Raw genomic sequence first — 17023 nt, forward strand, 5'->3', positions numbered from 1 at the left:
ACGCATTAGTTGGACGGAATTTGGCACGATACCCATCAGAAGGACATTTAACAACTCTCTCAATCAATACTAAGCCGAATAACTGCTTGCCAGAGATGGATCAATGCGTTATTGACCTGAACAGTTTGTGAAGCTCTTTCTGCCGAATAAATCATCCAGTTTTTCTGAAATTGCAATCATAAGTTTGACTCTATGTGTTCGTCGCATCCGTCAATTTCCGTCCCATTCGGATAATTTTTTCGTGGCACACCTTTTTGTGTCTAATAGCGTAAACAGAATTGTTAACAGTAGCAAACTGCTGCCTCCTTCTTCGCAAGAATCAAATAGCCTCGCCCTAAAAATGACAGTTCTCGACAAAATAGCAGGAAGGAAGTTTTTGTTCCAAATACCATTAATAAGTGCATTAAGTTTTTTTTAACTAGTAGAGCTATAGTAACTAAAACCACTTTTCTCATCTTGTAAATGTTGCAACTCCAGAGGGTTGTGCAGCTTGGCAAAGGCACGAAGTGCCATCTACTAACGCATATTTGGAAGACTTTTGCATGGTATTGAAAGGTGCACATATATTAATGGACTGCGCGTTTACCTGCGGATAGATTCAGAATGAGTGGAAATTTTATGTTACGCGAGCGAAGCAGTCGCATGTGACATCTGTTTGATAGTTGACTTACGGCAATGACAGCAGTATCTCTGAACTTGTGCATCTTTGCCTCAGTTGTAGAGCGGACAGTAGTATAGTCTTGGACATGGAGTAAGCTGGCAGAATTTTTAGCGTAGTGCATTTTGAAGGAGGATTTCGCTGAAGAAAATTATTAGGAATTATTAATCTGATGGAAGAATTTTCACACGCAGCATTTGTGGAGCAGAGAAAACGGATTTACGTTATGGATATGTTTTTAAGACAACAACTTTTGCAGGCGCGTACTGATAATGTTAGCGATTTTTGCAACAGAAGAGTCCACCTCCCCATCTCAGTTTAGGTCATTTCAGTTTAATTCATTTCAATTTGCATGATCGTATAAGCATTGCCTTGTGAGACTTTTGTAAAGAAAGTGAAGTTTTTGGTTTTCTGTGAGTTTTATATTCTTGTGAAATAAGAGGTTAAAATATAGCAGTGTCATTACAACGAACAGATTAGTATTTTCATTTCAAATAATAAGTATTTTTTATGAGAAAATCATCCCACTCTTTCTCCCAGTAGTTTAATGTTGTTTCAGCATTTTTTAACTGGCGCGATTTCTTCAAGCCGTGCTGTTGCTGCTGGTTATGCTGTAATTTTTAGGTGAAATTCTTTTCATAATTTGTTGGTTCTTTCTTTTCCCGTTTCACATTTCCATTGCGCAAATTCTCAGCATTTCCTTTGTTATTCAGATTTTTAATGGGCCAGTGAAGAGTGGATGTTTTATAGTTTTGCTACGTAATTTTCATGTTTCAATTATTTTGTAGGGTGCACAGTTTGATTTTGGTAGTCGTTTTTTAGTAATAGTTTTAATAAAATTTCCTGCACAGTGAACACCAGTTAGTTTTGTCTTTGTGTAAATGTGTGCACTGATGCACACAGTTCGCAATAGTAATTTCAGTTCAACCTTTTTATAACAGAAGACAGTGCACTCACTTTTGAGTAAAAAGCATGTAAACATTTTAATGCTCACGACCGAATGAACGATCGAGTCCGAGGATGTAGCTTTCACAATGGCACCTTATCATGTCCAGTGACATGCAACAGCGTACCCTGATCATATTAGCATCGAAAACGCGTTTTAAGAAAAAATGTCACTTAGATTGTATGAAAAATGAAGATGGAAAACATTCTATCGGGTTTACTCGGCTTGATCGATTTGGATGTTTAACTGAGTTGTCGATTCCATTTTTCTTCACGGTATTTCGACACCGATGTTTACGGCTTGTTAAGGTGTTGTGGTCTCTGTTATAATGGGTTCACTGCCTACACTCCGACCTTGCTGTGAAGCATTGTTGGTGTCGCGCCGCTATTTGTAGGTGAGATCCACTCCCAGTACCCGCTACGCCCTTTTGTTTTTCGAACGCCGCACCCTTCTGCCGTGAAAGGTACCTTTTATCTTAGTCTACCTTTGATGAATGAGCTGACTGGCGAGGTCTTAATGAACTGGCTGTTGGGACCGAAGCCTTGCTTAAAATGAAACCTACGTCCCAGTTTATTCGGGCTTCTCATATCTTTATTTCGAGAGACTCCTTAATTACATTGCCCCATAAACTGAGTATTTGTACCACGTTACAGGTGTCATCGGATTCCATTTCATCACTAGTTCCTGTAGGTGTCTGCTGATCTTCCCGGAAATTTGAACAGCGTAAGCAGGTAAATGATTCTTGTTTCTCTCATTCTTCCGCAGACTCTAGCTCTTCCTCAGCTATTATTGAGTTTGACTGCACCGTCCGCTCATTTTGTCGATCTAAGTACCAATATCTTCCGAAATAAGATCCGTAAGTGTTGTAATTCTTCAGCGAGGCTCTATTGGTCTGTCTCGCTAACCATCTCCGCCATCAGACCTGACAAACACTGAAATAATGTACGTTTCACGGAATAGCACTGCGGGCTCCGAAAAACAAATGGGCATCGACGGGTCCAACGATGGAAGTCGAGATCGGCCACATATGGTGGCGAGACACCAGAAAATACGTCACGTTCTGGCTGGAATTATGGCAGCGAATATGCTTAAAACAGCACTTCAAACGTCGAGCAGAAAAGTGGAACTGACGACTCGCCTAAACACCGAAAGTGTAACATTAAAAAGATACATTTAAAAAAAACCCTGAGCAGCTCTATAGGATTGCAAAATAGTGTGCCGCCAGTACCAAAGTGGTCACTGTAGAGCTGATCCGGCAGTCCAATAATGTGTCATTCATTCAGAGCAAAAACGTTATGTATAAAAATTACGGGACTGAAAACATAAGAGACCGACCAAATTCATGTTGCGTGAAGAACATGCAGCTCCATCACAAACCAAGGATGACTGATGTCAGAAATTATCTACAGGAAATTACTAATCATCAGGCGACGTAACATTAATTCTGTCCCTCTGTCTCTTTGTGTCTATTAATTACACTGTCGTTAACTTCTGATATCCGTCTTCTTGGGTTTGTGATGACGCTAGAGTTTACAGTGTGTGTGTGTGTGTGTGTGTGTGTGTGAGTGTGTGTGTGTGTTTTCCATACTTTCTCTGCAAATCGAGATTTTAAATTCCTTTCCATGGGTGAGCCCCTGCCAGCCGAAGTGGCCGTGCGGTTCTAGGCGCTGCAGTCTGGAACCGCGAGACCACTACGGTCGCAGGTTCGAATCCTGCCCTGGGCATGGATGTGTGTGTTGTCCTTAGGTTAGTTAGGTTTAACTAGCTCTACGTTCTAGGGGACTAATGACCTCAGAAGTTGAGTCCCATAGTGCTCAGAGCCATTTGAACCATTTGGTGAGCTCCTATCGAAATATCAACGGTTTTCGATAACGTTACCCGGTTACGGTTATTTGACTATTGTACACACCGGGAGAAAGTCTGGTCTCACATTGTTTACCTGTGTGGGGAGGAAACCCATCCATGAACCTGGACCTTGTTGTTGGTGGGGAGGCTTGCGTGCCTCACCGATACAGATAGCCGTACCATAGGTGCAACCATAACGGAGGTTCAAAATGGCTCTGAGCACTATGGGACTTAACTTCTGAGATCATCAGTTCCCTAGAACTTAGAACTACTTAAACCTAACTAACCTAAGGACGTCACACATATCCATGCCCGAGGCAGGATTCGAACCTGCGACCGTAGCGGTCGCGTGGTGCCAGATTGTAGCGCCTAGAACCGCTCGGCCACCAGAACGGAGGGGTATCTGTTGAGAGGCCAGACAAACATGTAGTTCCTGAAGAGGGGCAGCAGCCTTTCCAGTAGTGGTTGCAGGAGCAGTCAGAATGATTGACTGATCTGGCCTTGAAACTTCCTGGCAGATTAAAACTGTGTGCCCGACCGAGACTCGAACTCGGGACCTTTGCCTTTCGCGGGCAAGTGCTCTACCAACTGAGCTACCGAAGCACGACTCACGCCCGGTACTCACAGCTTTACTTCTGCCAGTACCTCGTCTCCTACCTTCCAAAAGTTTGGAAGGTAGGAGACGAGGTACTGGCAGAAGTAAAGCTGTGAGTACCGGGCGTGAGTCGTGCTTCGATAGCTCAGTTGGTAGAGCACTTGCCCGCGAAAGGCAAAGGTCCCGAGTTCGAGTCTCGGTCGGGCACACAGTTTTAATCTGCCAGGAAGTTTCATATCAGCGCACACTCCGCTGCAGAGTGAAAGTCTCATTCTGGAAACATCCCCCAGGCTGTGGCTAGCCATGTCTCCGCAATATCCTTTCTTTCAGGAGTGCTAGTTCTGCAAGGTTCGCAGGAGAGCTTCTGTAAAGTTTGGAAGGTAGGAGACGAGGTACTGGCAGAAGTAAAGCTGTGAGTACCGGGCGTGAGTCGTGCTTCGGTAGCTCAGTTGGTAGAGCACTTGCCCGCGAAAGGCAAAGGTCCCGAGTTCGAGTCTCGGTCGGGCACACAGTTTTAATCTGCCAGGAAGTTTCATATCAGCGCACACTCCGCTGCAGAGTGAAAGTCTCATTCTGATCTGACCTTGTAACACAAAAAACGGCCTTGCTGTGCTGGTACTGCGAACGACTAGAAGCAAGGGGAAACTGCAGCCGTAGTTCTTCCCTAGGGCATGCAGCTCTACTGTGTGGTTAAATGATAATGGCATCCTCGTGGGTAAAATACTCCAGAGGTAAAATAGTCTCCCATTCGGATGTCCGGGCGGGGACTACTCAGGAGAAACAAAACTGGCATTCTACGGATCAGAGCGTGGAATGTCAGACCCGTTACTGGTCAGGAAGGTTAGAAAATTTAGAAAGGGAAATGGATAGGTGAAAGTTAGGTATAGTGGGACTTCGTGAGATTCTGTGGCAGGAGGACAGTACTTATGATCAGGTGAACACAGGGTTATAAATAAAACACCAAATGAGGGTAATGCAGGAGTAGGTTTAATAATGTATAATAAAATAGGAACGCAGATAAGCTACTATGAACAGCATAATGAACGCGTTATTGTAGCAGAGATGGACACGAAGCCCGCATCCACCACAGAAGTTCAAGTTTATACACCAACTTCCTCCACAGATGATGAAGAGAAATAGCTTATGAGATAAGAGAAATCACTCAGACAGTTAAGGGAGACGAAAATTTAATGCCCATGTGGGACTGGAATTCGATAGTAGGAAAATGAAGGGACGGAAAATTAGTAGGTGAACATGGACTGGGGGAAAGGAAAGAAAGATGAAGCTTCCTGTTATAATTTTGCTCAGAGCACAGTTTAATCATAGCTAACACTTGGTTTAAGAATCATAAAAGAAGGTTGTGTACGTGGAAGAGATCTGGATACAGTGGAAGGTTTCAGATTGATTATATAATGGTTAGACATAGGATCCTGATTTTAAATTGTAAGACATTTCCAGGGCCAGATGTGTACCTTTTATTAATTATGATCTGTAGATTAAAACTGAAGAAACTGCAAAAAGATAGGAATTTTAGAAGAAGGGATCTGGATAAACTAGAAGAACCAAAGGATGCTGAGAGTTTCAGAGGGAGGCTTAGGGAACGACTGATATGAACAGGGGAAAGGAATACAGTAGAAGAAGAATGGATAGCTTTAAGAGATGAAATAGTGTGAAGCAGCAGAGGATCAAGAAGGTAGAAAGATGAGGGGTAGTAGAAATGCTTAGGTTACGCAAGAGATATTGAATTTATTTGATGGAAGGAGAAAATATAAAACTTTAGGAAATGAAGCAGGCGAAAGGGAATACAAACGTCTAAAAAAATGGGATTGACAAGAGGTGCAAAATGGCTATTCAGGAATGGATAGAGGACAAATGCAAGGATTTAGAAACATACATTACTAGGGAAAAGATAGATGCCAGCTGCAGGAAAATTAAAGAGCTCTTTGGAGGAAAGAGAACCACTTATATGAATATCGGGAGCCCAGACGGAAAACCAGTCCTAAGTAAAGAAGGGGAAGTTAAAGGTGGAAGAAATATATAGAGAGTCTATACAAGGGAGATGTACTAGAAGTCAATATTGTAGAAATGGAAGAGGATGTAGATGAAGATGAGATGGGAGGTATAATACTGTATGAAGAATTTGACAGAGCACTGAGAGACATAAGTCGAATCAAGGCCATGGGAGTATACAACATTCCGTTAGAACTACTGATAGCCTTGGGAGTGCAAGCCATGACAAAACTCTTCCATCTGGCGAGCAAGATATACGAAACAAGCAAAATGCCCTCGGACTTCAAGAAGAATATAATAATTCCAATTCAAAGGAAAGCAGGTGCGGACAGATGTGAAAATTATCGATCTATCAGGTTACTAAGTAATGGTTGCAAAATACTAAACGAATTCTTTGCCGAAGAATGGAAAAAACTGGTAGAAGCCGACCTCGGGGAAGATCAGTTTGGACTCCTGAGAGATGTAAGAACACGCAAGGCAATACTGACCATACAACATCTCATAGAAGATAGGCTAAGGAAAGGGAAACCAGTGTTTATAGTATTTGTAGGATTAAAGAAAGCTTTTGACAGTGTTGACTGGAATACTGTCATTGAAATTCTGAGGGTAGCAGGGGTAAAAGACAAGGAGGGAATGGCTGTTTTCTACTTGTACAGAAACCAAATGGCAGTTATAGGAGTTTTGGGGAGTGAAAGTTAAGTAGTGGTTGTGAAGGAGTGAGACAGGGTTGTAGCCTATCCCCGATGTTATTCAATCTGTACATTGAGCAAGCAGTAAAGAAAACAAAAGAAAAATATGGAGTAGGAATTAAAATCCAGGGAGAAAAAACAAAAGCTTTGAGGCTTGCTGATGACATTGTACTTCTGTACGAGACAGCAAAGGACTTGAAAGAATAGCTGAACGCAATGGGCAGTGTCTTGAAAGGAGGATATAAGATGAACATCAACAGACGCAAAACGAGGATAAAGGAATACAGTCGAATTAAATCAGGTGATTCTGAGAGAATTAGATTAAGAAACAAGGCACTTAAAGTAGCAGATGAGATTTCTTATTTGGGCAGCAAAAGAACTAATGATCGAAGTAGAGGGGATATAAAATGTAGACTGACAGTGGCAGAAAAGTGTTTATGAAGAAGCGAAATTTGCTAACATCATTTATAGATTTAAGTGTCAAGAAGTCTTTTCTGAAGGTATTTGTTGAGAGTGTAGCCATGTATCGAAGAGAAACATGGACGATAAACAGTTTACACAAGAAGAGATAGAAGCTTTTGAAATGTGGTGCTACAGAAGAATATTGAAGATTAGATGGATAGATCACGTAACTAATGACGAAGTTTTGAACAGAATTGGGGTAAAAAGAAATTTGTGTCAAAACGTGGCCAGAAGAACCGATCGGTTGGTATGACACATTCTGAGACACTTAGCATCACCAATTTAGTACTGGAGGGAAGTGTGGGAGGTAAAAATGGTAGATGGAGACCAAGAGATGAATACAGTAAGTAGATTCAGTAGGGTATAGGTTGTAATAGTTACTCGGAGGTGAAGAGGATTGCACAGGACACAGTCGCATGGAGAGCTGCATCAAACCAGTCCTTAGTTTGAAGACCTCAATAGCAAGAGCATGGGAAGGGAATTTTTCGTTGCTTGCGCAACTGTAGGGTAAGACTTTAATGAGCGGTGTCATTGTTGCTGAGTTGTCATGATCAAAATACTGTTCCAAAGTTTGCCGAAGTTGTGCATCATATTAATTCTCCTGGCGCCAATCGCATCAAGCAAAGCGCCGCCCTAGCTCTTGTTCGTGAAAGGACTCATTACAGTCTTGGACAGTTGGATTTTGTTTCGAAGGAGTTGCTCTGGCTTTATATAATGATTACTTCAAAAACGGCTTATTCCCGGCATTAGCTGAATGGTGCTTCATGGTCGCAGTCTGAGAATTTCATTGTGTAGCTGCCCTGCCTTTGACGAAGTCTGAAAATTTCCGTGGCTTGGAGTTTAATACCATATCTGAATGTTCTGTGATAAATCTTTTGGAGACAGCTTTTGATGTCGCAGCTTTATCCGTGTTTGAGAAAGGTTCAAATTTTGCATCGACGCCCAAGCGTTTGCCACTGGTTGACTGTATTAATTCTGTTGAAGATTCCGCTTTTAAACTGCCTCCTGATGTTGCAGAGAAGGCTAGGAGGGAGACATGTTGTTTGATGACTGGGACATGTCCACCAAAGAGTAATATAACAGCAGTTGAGAGCGCTGTGTTATGTTAACTGGGAGTTGACCTGGATGTTGTTATTTTGCCTGCGGAGTAAGGCAGTGCTACCGTTGTGTTGGACAAGCAGGATTACTTTCAAAAGATGCAGTATTCACTGTGCGATTCAGCATATCGCAGGATCGGTGTGGACCCCTTTTACGGAAGGAAAGTTCTTTATCGCAGGAGACTATGAAGAGTCATAATTTTTATTATATTGTTCTCCCAAGGCAATATGGCATTCCTAAGATCCACAAGGAAGGGGTCGTCTTCGGCAGATTGTTAGTAACATTGGTGCTTAAACACATCGTGTAGCAAAACACCTTTTCGAGAGTGTAGGTAGGTCAGTGTGAGCATCACATTAAGAACTCCGAGAATTTCGTACTTCGATTAGAGAGAGTGCGTTTGAATGACTCTGATGTCCTAGTACGTTTTGATGTGGTCTTTCTCTTCACCCGCGTTCCTCTGACTGATTGATTATGGTTAACTGAGTTTAGGTTAGCGTTGAATTACCGAATCTATTTCGACATGTGTTGACTTCCACAAACGTTTTATTCAGTTGCCAGAACTAGGAGCAGACAGATGGATTTGCGATGCAAACGCTGTTGCCTCCTACTATTGCCAAATTGTTTATGGAATACTTCGACGCACATGGCTTCGAGTCGGCGGCTTAGAAACCTGCGTGTTTTTTTCAGATATATTGACGATACTTCTGTTGCACAATATTTGGTACATCGGACATGCGCAAATGAGAGGCATGATAATTAATTTAGAGAGATTCATTTCGGTTGTACTAATTATCTATTCAAAGAACTACCGGTTTCGGGATTTTAAAATTCCATCTTCAGGTGTATGAAACTGTAACGCACAAAGAACAGGAGGGAAGAAATATCATGCGACACATGCGTAAAAGCCAAAAGAGCAGACTGCCGAAGCAAAGGAACTTACTTATTGTATTTGGTAACACACAACGTGCGGTCGGGCGAGTCACTGCAAGAATTCCAATCACTGCATGCTTGTGGAAGGAGGAAAAGGGGAGGGCCTAATAATCAAACTAACCTAAAAATGTAACATCCAGGTGTGTAGGACGAAGGAAACAGAAACCTTGTTCATTCATTTTACCTATGTACTATCGCCTTGTTACCTAAAAACATCATATTATAATACTATACTTCAACAGTACAAATTGTCATGATACTGGAAAAGCCACGTATAACACTATTACACGGGGAATTGTCATGTAGTATAATGTTACCCCTTTTATTGGATTTGCCGGCCGAAGTGGCCGTGCGGTTAAAGGCGCTGCAGTCTGGAACCGCAAGACCGCTACGGTCGCAGGTTCGAATCCTGCCTCGGGCATGGATGTTTGTGATGTCCTTAGGTTAGTTAGGTTTAACTAGTTCTAAGTTCTAGGGGACTAATGACCTCAGCAGTTGAGTCCCATAGTGCTCAGAGCCATTTGAACCATTTTTTTTTTATTGGATTTGACCGTGAAGTATGACTAGTGGATATGAAAATTAGACTATTAGTTCCTTTTCCTAAGAATTTTCTACCTGTTAGAAAGAAACGTAGGATATTTCTGTACCAGCCTATGGAGGCAAAGAAATGGTTAAGTTTCAGAAACGCAGAAAAGTAAATTGGGCTACTTTCCTGCTGTTCCCTAATACTCTATTATAGCTTCACAAATAAATGTAACTTTGAGGGTAAAGTTCTAAGAAAGACACAGGAATCCTTTGGCTAATACACTCAAATACATAGTTACATACGAGGGTTGGAGCTTTAATAGTGGCAACTACTTTTTTACAGCTCGTACAAAACAGATACGCGTTTCAAAGTGTTACCGACCTTCAAAGTAGTCATCAGCATTGTGTATAACCCGTTGACAGCGATGTGGAAGTCGTAGGATACTCTTAGCAGTGCCAGTTGTGTTGAAAGTTCGAGCGGCGCGGTCTATTGCCCGATGACTTGGTAGCAGTTCAGAAGCGAATGCCGTGAAGTGTTTCCTTCAGTTTAGAAATTGTGTTGAACTTACGAGGGTTTCAGTCAGGGGAGTGCAGTAGGTGGTATAGCACTTAGTAGCCCCATCAGTCAAATAAATCAGTTACTGATTGCACTGTACGTGCTCCTGCAAAATGATGGTCATAGAAAGTGTCATCACTTCTGTCTCTAAGCTGGTCGTAGGTTGTGCTGCAAAAATGAACAGCATAGAGACAGACGAGGTGACACTTTCTGCAGGACCTGACCATCATTTTGCAGGACAATGCTCAAGGACGTACAGTGCAAGCGAAATATGTTCGGGATTCCATTTTAAATTGTACATCTCATTTTCCCGTGGCTGAGTTGTAGTCAGGTTTGGTGGTCTAGCAGTCAACCTGCGGAGTGCGTGTGCTGGTTTTGCTTACATTCTACGGCCGTTACTTGCGCGCCGTCTTTTACTCCAGATCAGAGGCGAACAGACTCCGTAAATCAGCACTCCGTTTCACGTTGTGGGTTTACTGCGTAAGACCGAAGGCGCTCGCTCTAGGTAGAGCGCTTTCTTTGTAATGTAGTTAAAATCCTGACGAATAACGTAGTGAATTTCCACTTACTTATACTGGAAGCATGGTGTATGTTAGTCATTGATGACGCGACTTGCGGGAAGATTCTTCTGAGCAAGCAGCGAGACTCAGTCTCTGCCACGCCTACGGCAACATCGGTCCGGTGACAATCGGTCACCCTCGATTAGGCATGCAGACAATTCGGGTCTTTGAACTGCCATTCGAACTCCCAGTGGCCGACATCATTGACGCCTTCAGTCCATATTGCACCGTTCATGGTCATGTAGCCAAACGGTAGTCACAATTTCGGACATACCCGGTTGTCAATGGCGTCTGCTAGATGACCATGATCTTGGTCGTCTTGTACCATCCTATCTCCAAGGGCATGTTCGATTAGCATGCCTCCAGTGTCGCATCACACAAACGCCAGTCTCTGACGTGACGCCCGCACCACTTCTTTCCATTCTACTACGCGACGTCGCTTGTTGCACCCAATACTTCGCACCATCGCCTGGATCATATGTCGACGCCGTTACTGGACGCCACGACACGTCTGTTGCACAAACTGCACAGCAAGAAACGGCTGTGTCGACAGAAGCCGATCATACCTCAAACGACATGATGAGTTTACGGCAACGATAGCACTGGTGACAGCTTTTAGCCAGAACGCCGTGATGCGCTCCCACCGTGGAAGGCAGGCCGCGGAAGCAGCGATCACCCAAGCGCCGTAAACGTTGCGGTCACCCAAGCGCCGTAAACGTTGATGTCGCACGGTCTCAGACTGGAATGCCTCGCCTTCCAATGGCGCCTCGCCTGCAGTTCCCATGGACGACTATTTGTTGACTGGAGTCGATGACACCAAAGTAACGCCGACTCCCATGAACGGACAGCCATCAACCAACCTCGTCAGCAAGTCAAGGGTTTATCGAACAGGAGGATGTGTCCGACCCATTGGATGCTTCTTCATCAGCCAAGCCCCCTATACCGCCAGAGCGAACGGATGATTCGCCAGGAGTCCACATTTATGCGTGCAGCGCCGAAATAGAAATCGACGTGACCTCCCTCCAGACGGCGGCGGCGCCCCCGGCAGCCACGACGTAAACATACCTAGGCTGTAATTTTGGGAGCTGGACGGGATGGTCCGTGACACCTGGTACAGCCTGTTTACCTAAGTAATGCCGAACCTCTCCTTACCACGCCAACAATCATACAGGTTTTCAATGATCAACACCAGCCACATTAGTTCCCTCTAAAGTTATCTGTATTACGAGACATGATCTCGGAATCAGACGTTGACATTGCACTCCTACAGGAAGAAGAAATGGCTGCTCTGCCTCACGTTGCCGGATACGTACATTGCCAGCGTCCCCCTTGGCAGGGTGCATACGTTCGTAAAGGAATCCCCACCACAGACCTCACCATTCTTCCAATGACACGAGGGACGGCCTTCACCACTATGGGCATACGAATGATGGACATCTGTGCCCCATGCATGTCCATCTGCCAGCAAGAGAGAGAGGGCCACATTCTGCTCCGAAGGCACTGCCCCGTTGTTCGTAGTGCTTTATGCTAGTTGCATATTGGGAGGCAACTTTAACCGTGTCTTGCAACAGAAAGATCAGGCGCCTCAGCACATGCAGTACCCTCGTATTCATCCGATTGGGGAGAGGTTCGGGGACACCGTGGCCAGGCCTCAATTACGACCCTGCCCTTACTGCCCTCTGTGTCTGCTGATGGACGGATATATATCCCGACTGCTCCTCTCCTCATCCTTCTCTTATCGTATTCATCATACTGTAAATACGTTTTTCTATTGTTCCTCAATGGTGTCCGCTAATACAGTTACTTAAAAAAGACAGCGGCCTAAGGTGCCAGACTCAAGGGTCACATTGCCTGTTAGAACAGGTCAAAGCATTCTGGTGCTCGTCTGCGGGCGTCGGTTCGAGTCCCATTTCTGACAAAATTTTAAGAGAGGAGTAATATTACGAAATGTACGGAAATTCCCCGTAGTTTATTCAGCTATGTTTAAAAAATAAGGCGGTAAAATGCGGGCATGTTAACTGAAATGCTGCGGTATCGAAACCTGGTCAGACTAAGGATTTTTACCCTACCAATCGCCTTTCAATGGCGTGGAGATACGCCGAAACGAAACGTGTTTTGCATCTCACATTAAACTTTAGACCACCTTTTCCCAGTTGGATAACTGGTTAGGAAAACGAAAATTGCCAAAGTGACATCCAATTGAAAGACCTGCACTAGGACATTGAGCCAAACAAAATCATAATGTCGAGAATCTGTACATATACACATGTACTCTGCTTCTATACACGTTATAAAGTTCCCTTTTGCCTTTTTGTGCCTCAAGTATGTAAACTAATCTCAGGAAATTCTGTGGAAATTTTGATACTGGTTGCGACTGCCGTTACAGCCCGATGACAAATTAACGACGGTGGAGGTGCGGCGCCTTTGATGCACGGCTCGCATTGTTCACGGGCTGCTGTCTGACAGTCCGCTCACGCCTTAAGGGGCTGCCGCGCCTGCTAATGGCGTGTTCCTCTTAAATCTTTAATTTATATGAAAATGATGAAATTCAGTTAAATACTGTTGCTCTCTGATTTTTAATCATAACTCTAAGTAGTGCCCAAACAAAATTACCACTACGCCCGATTCGCTTCAGGCGAATGGTTATTAAAATATAGTCACAAAGCACCATTTCGTGGTAACGCTAAAACAGGTTAGTCGGCGTGATTCTGCAGTATAAACAAACAAGCAACAATTCGAATGTGAAACACTTTTCATAATTGAGAAGTTCTGTTTATATTATCGTTGTAGAACATCACTACCACTGTCTGACTACATATTCATTTGAATAAACTTTCGTAGTCAGCTCGACTCCATGATGCTGAATCAGCTATTTGATTATATTTGGACTGGAGCAATGATACGTGCTTTCTGTTACCGGTGTAGTGGTTGGCAGAGTGTTATTTCTCAACGTTTCATATTCATGGGATAGCAGTACGCAGCTGTCAGTGCTGACAGACAAGCAACACTGCGTGAAATGACCGCAGAAATCAATGAGTGACGTACGAATGATGTATCCGTTAGGACAGTGCAGTGAAATTTGGCGTTAATGTCCTATGGCAGCAGACGACCGACGCGAGTGCCTTTTCTAACGAGATCGCCTGCAGCGCCTCTCCTGGGCTCGTGACCATATCAGTTGGACCCTAGACGACTGGAAAACCGTGACCTGTTCAGGTGAGCCCCGATTTCAGGTGGTAAGAGCCCCCCACTGAGCTCATGGATCTTCCGTGAGTTCGTGCATGGCACACACACGACAACGAGCTGCATTTCCTTCACCCTATGGGGGAAGAACTACCTTCCTAGTGCCTACTGCGTGGATTCCTCTCTCCCCTTCCTTCCCCTCTTCCTTCCATCTTGTAGCCTTCCCCCACAGTACTAGGTCACCAGCACATGTAGACAGTTCATGTGGTGGGGCTGTTATGTACCCATCTGGCTGAGTTCCCTGTCACAAGGATCATACTACCGATACCTGAGCTGCTCCCTTCCCATGTAAGCCAAGGAGTGATTGCTTGGCTTCCTGGAGCCGCGGAACTCCTGGCGATGGCCACTGTGCCAGGTGGCCCTTGCTGTACATGGGGGAGCCTCTGTGCTTGGTATCAGGGCGGATGATTGATGCATGAAGCTTATCAAACTGCAAAAAATCTGGCCATTCTCAAACTGTCATCTCTTTGAATGGTGAAGGATCATTGAATGCTGCTTCTTATGACTCGACAGCCTCCACTTCCCTGACTACACCATGGGAGGAGGGCCAGGCTCGCCATCCTGGGATGAAATACTTTCCCTGCTACCTCGTCTGTACTACAATGCATGGAGACACATTCACTCGCACAAAGCCATTGTTTTTTTATGGAAAATATCGAGTATAAGTTTGGTGAAGCGGAGTCTCAGTAAGTTGAGGTCGGGCTCGCTGTTGATCAAAGCTTCTTCTGCCGCCCAATCTGCACCTCTTCGGCTTGTGATCGTTTTGGCAATGTCCCAGTGTTACCCCTCACCAGCCTTGAATATGGTCCAGGGAGTGATTTTTCAAGGGACCTCATCCTACAACTCTGGGTTAATCTGGAGTGACACAGTGTTCATTTTGTTCGACATGTGCAGAAGGGTCACAAAGACAACTGCACCAATACCAGCACCTTCATTCTGGCTTTTGATGGGGATAACCACCCACAGAAGGTCAAGGTTGTAGGCTACAGATGTGACATGAAGCCCTACGCCCCGCCACCCATGAGGTACTTTTGGTGCTTTCGTTTTGGGCACATGTTTACCTGTGGACCCTCTGTGTGGTGACAGGGAAGCCCCTGCGTTCTGCCAGCTGTGTGTGTCAATTGCCATGACCGCCATTCCCCTTGCTCGCTAGATTGTGCAGCTTGTAAGAGAGAAAAGAAGATCCAAGAGTACAGGTCCCTGGATCACCTGTCTTATGCTGAGGCTCGCCAGAAATGTGAAAGACTATCCAGTGTCACTTTCTTCAACTTTTGCCTCTGTTACATCCTTTCCCTCTCCTACCACTCTCCAATTCCTCTACAGTTCCCATGACCTCCCCTCCAGACGTTGCACCCCCTCCATGGTCGAAGAAGTGCCCCCCTTCTTTGGCACCTGCTGATGATGGAGCTCCCCCCCGCCCTCCGGGACCACCTTTCCTCGCATCTCTCAGGCCACAAGCCTACTAACACAACTCGGCCATGAGGTGCATTGTGCGACCCAAGGTCGCCTGCTCTCCGCTTCCGGATTTTACAACTGCCTGTACTCCCTGTGTCCTGCCCTCCTCCACCTCCAAAAGAGAAGAATAAACTTAAGCTGCAAGACAAGGACCCCATCCAGGTGCCCCTGGAGGTGCAACCTCCCCCTCACAACTTAAGTCAGTCATCTTATTTATGGATGTCACACAATCCTTGTCGGTGACGACCACTGACCAAGTGATATGATATCTTCGGAGCTTTTTTCTGTCTAACGTGGACTCTCACCTCACGATAATCCAGTGAAATTGCAACGGATACTATCGTCACCTACTGGAAATACAACATGTTGTTTACTTCTGCCGGCCGCGGTGGTCTCGCAGTTAAGGCGCTCAGTCCGGAACCGCGCGACTGCTCCGGTCGCAGGTTCGAATCCTGCCTCGGGCATGGATGTGTGTGATGTCCTTAGGTTAGTTAGGTTTAAGTAGTTCTAAGTTCTAGGGGACTGATGACCACAGAAGTTAAGTCCCATAGTGCTCAGAGCCATTTGAACCATTTTTTTTGTTTACTTCTAGTCTGCATTCTAACTTAGTCTTCATGAAATACATTCCATGATGACCACACGCCAATGTTTCCAAGTTATCGGGCATTCTGTTGAAACTGTGCCGGCCCCAGGATAACATCTGGAGGAGTCTGCAGTTCGATTTACTGGCATATCATTAATGACTGGATCCCCCTCCATACCAACATGCAAGCAATAGTTGTTAGAGAGCAAACGACTCCAGAAATCACCAATTGCAATGTCTCCTTCCCTCGAGGTAGGTCACTTCCTTATGTTGAAGTGTCTACCCTAATAAAGCGACTTCAATGGGTAGGAGCCTTCTCATAGGCCAATGTATTACACACTTCTCTTTGTGTCTCCTCAATGACGGTTCCCCTACTTCAGTGCCACTCATGGCACCTTTACTGCTTATTGCTCTCACAATCTCGCTCCCGATTCTTGTGGCTCCCCTACACTGGTCACCCAATAATGATCTTTGTGACCACATTCCAGTGATCCTATCGTTCTCCTGCCATCGCCAAGTGGACAGACCCCATGTTCGTGATTCTACAGGTTCAGTTGGTCTTTATATGCATCTGCTGTGCACTTTGACACCTCCCTCTCGAACTGCTTGATGCAGTTGTGCAAGGCATCTCCGCCAGTGCTCTTCATGCTGCTGGCACTGCTGTCCCCTTGTGCACAGGTCTCCCTCGTCGTGATGGACCAAGGATGTAACAGTCACTGTCCAGGACCACTGACGGGCGCTGGAGCGATTTAAACGACACCCTTCACAGACCAACCACTTCGCTTTTGAGCGTTTCTGTGCTAAGTCTCATTACCTTATGAAACAGAGTGAAAAGGAATGCTGGGATGCTATGTTTCCTCCCTGGGGTCGT

The 17023-nt window shown here is 44.8% G+C and overlaps 1 non-coding gene across 1 annotated transcript; it reads left to right on the plus strand.

The window, feature by feature from the left end:
- The first annotated feature begins 4177 nt into the window (after positions 1–4177).
- Trnas-cga (transfer RNA serine (anticodon CGA)) lies at positions 4178–4252 on the plus strand. Its single transcript has one exon. It is a non-coding gene; the product is annotated as a tRNA-Ser (tRNA).
- The last annotated feature ends 12771 nt before the right edge of the window (positions 4253–17023 follow it).

The sequence above is a fragment of the Schistocerca serialis genome, chromosome 1 (assembly GCF_023864345.2).
Source record: "Schistocerca serialis cubense isolate TAMUIC-IGC-003099 chromosome 1, iqSchSeri2.2, whole genome shotgun sequence".
Taxonomy (NCBI): domain Eukaryota; kingdom Metazoa; phylum Arthropoda; class Insecta; order Orthoptera; family Acrididae; genus Schistocerca; species Schistocerca serialis.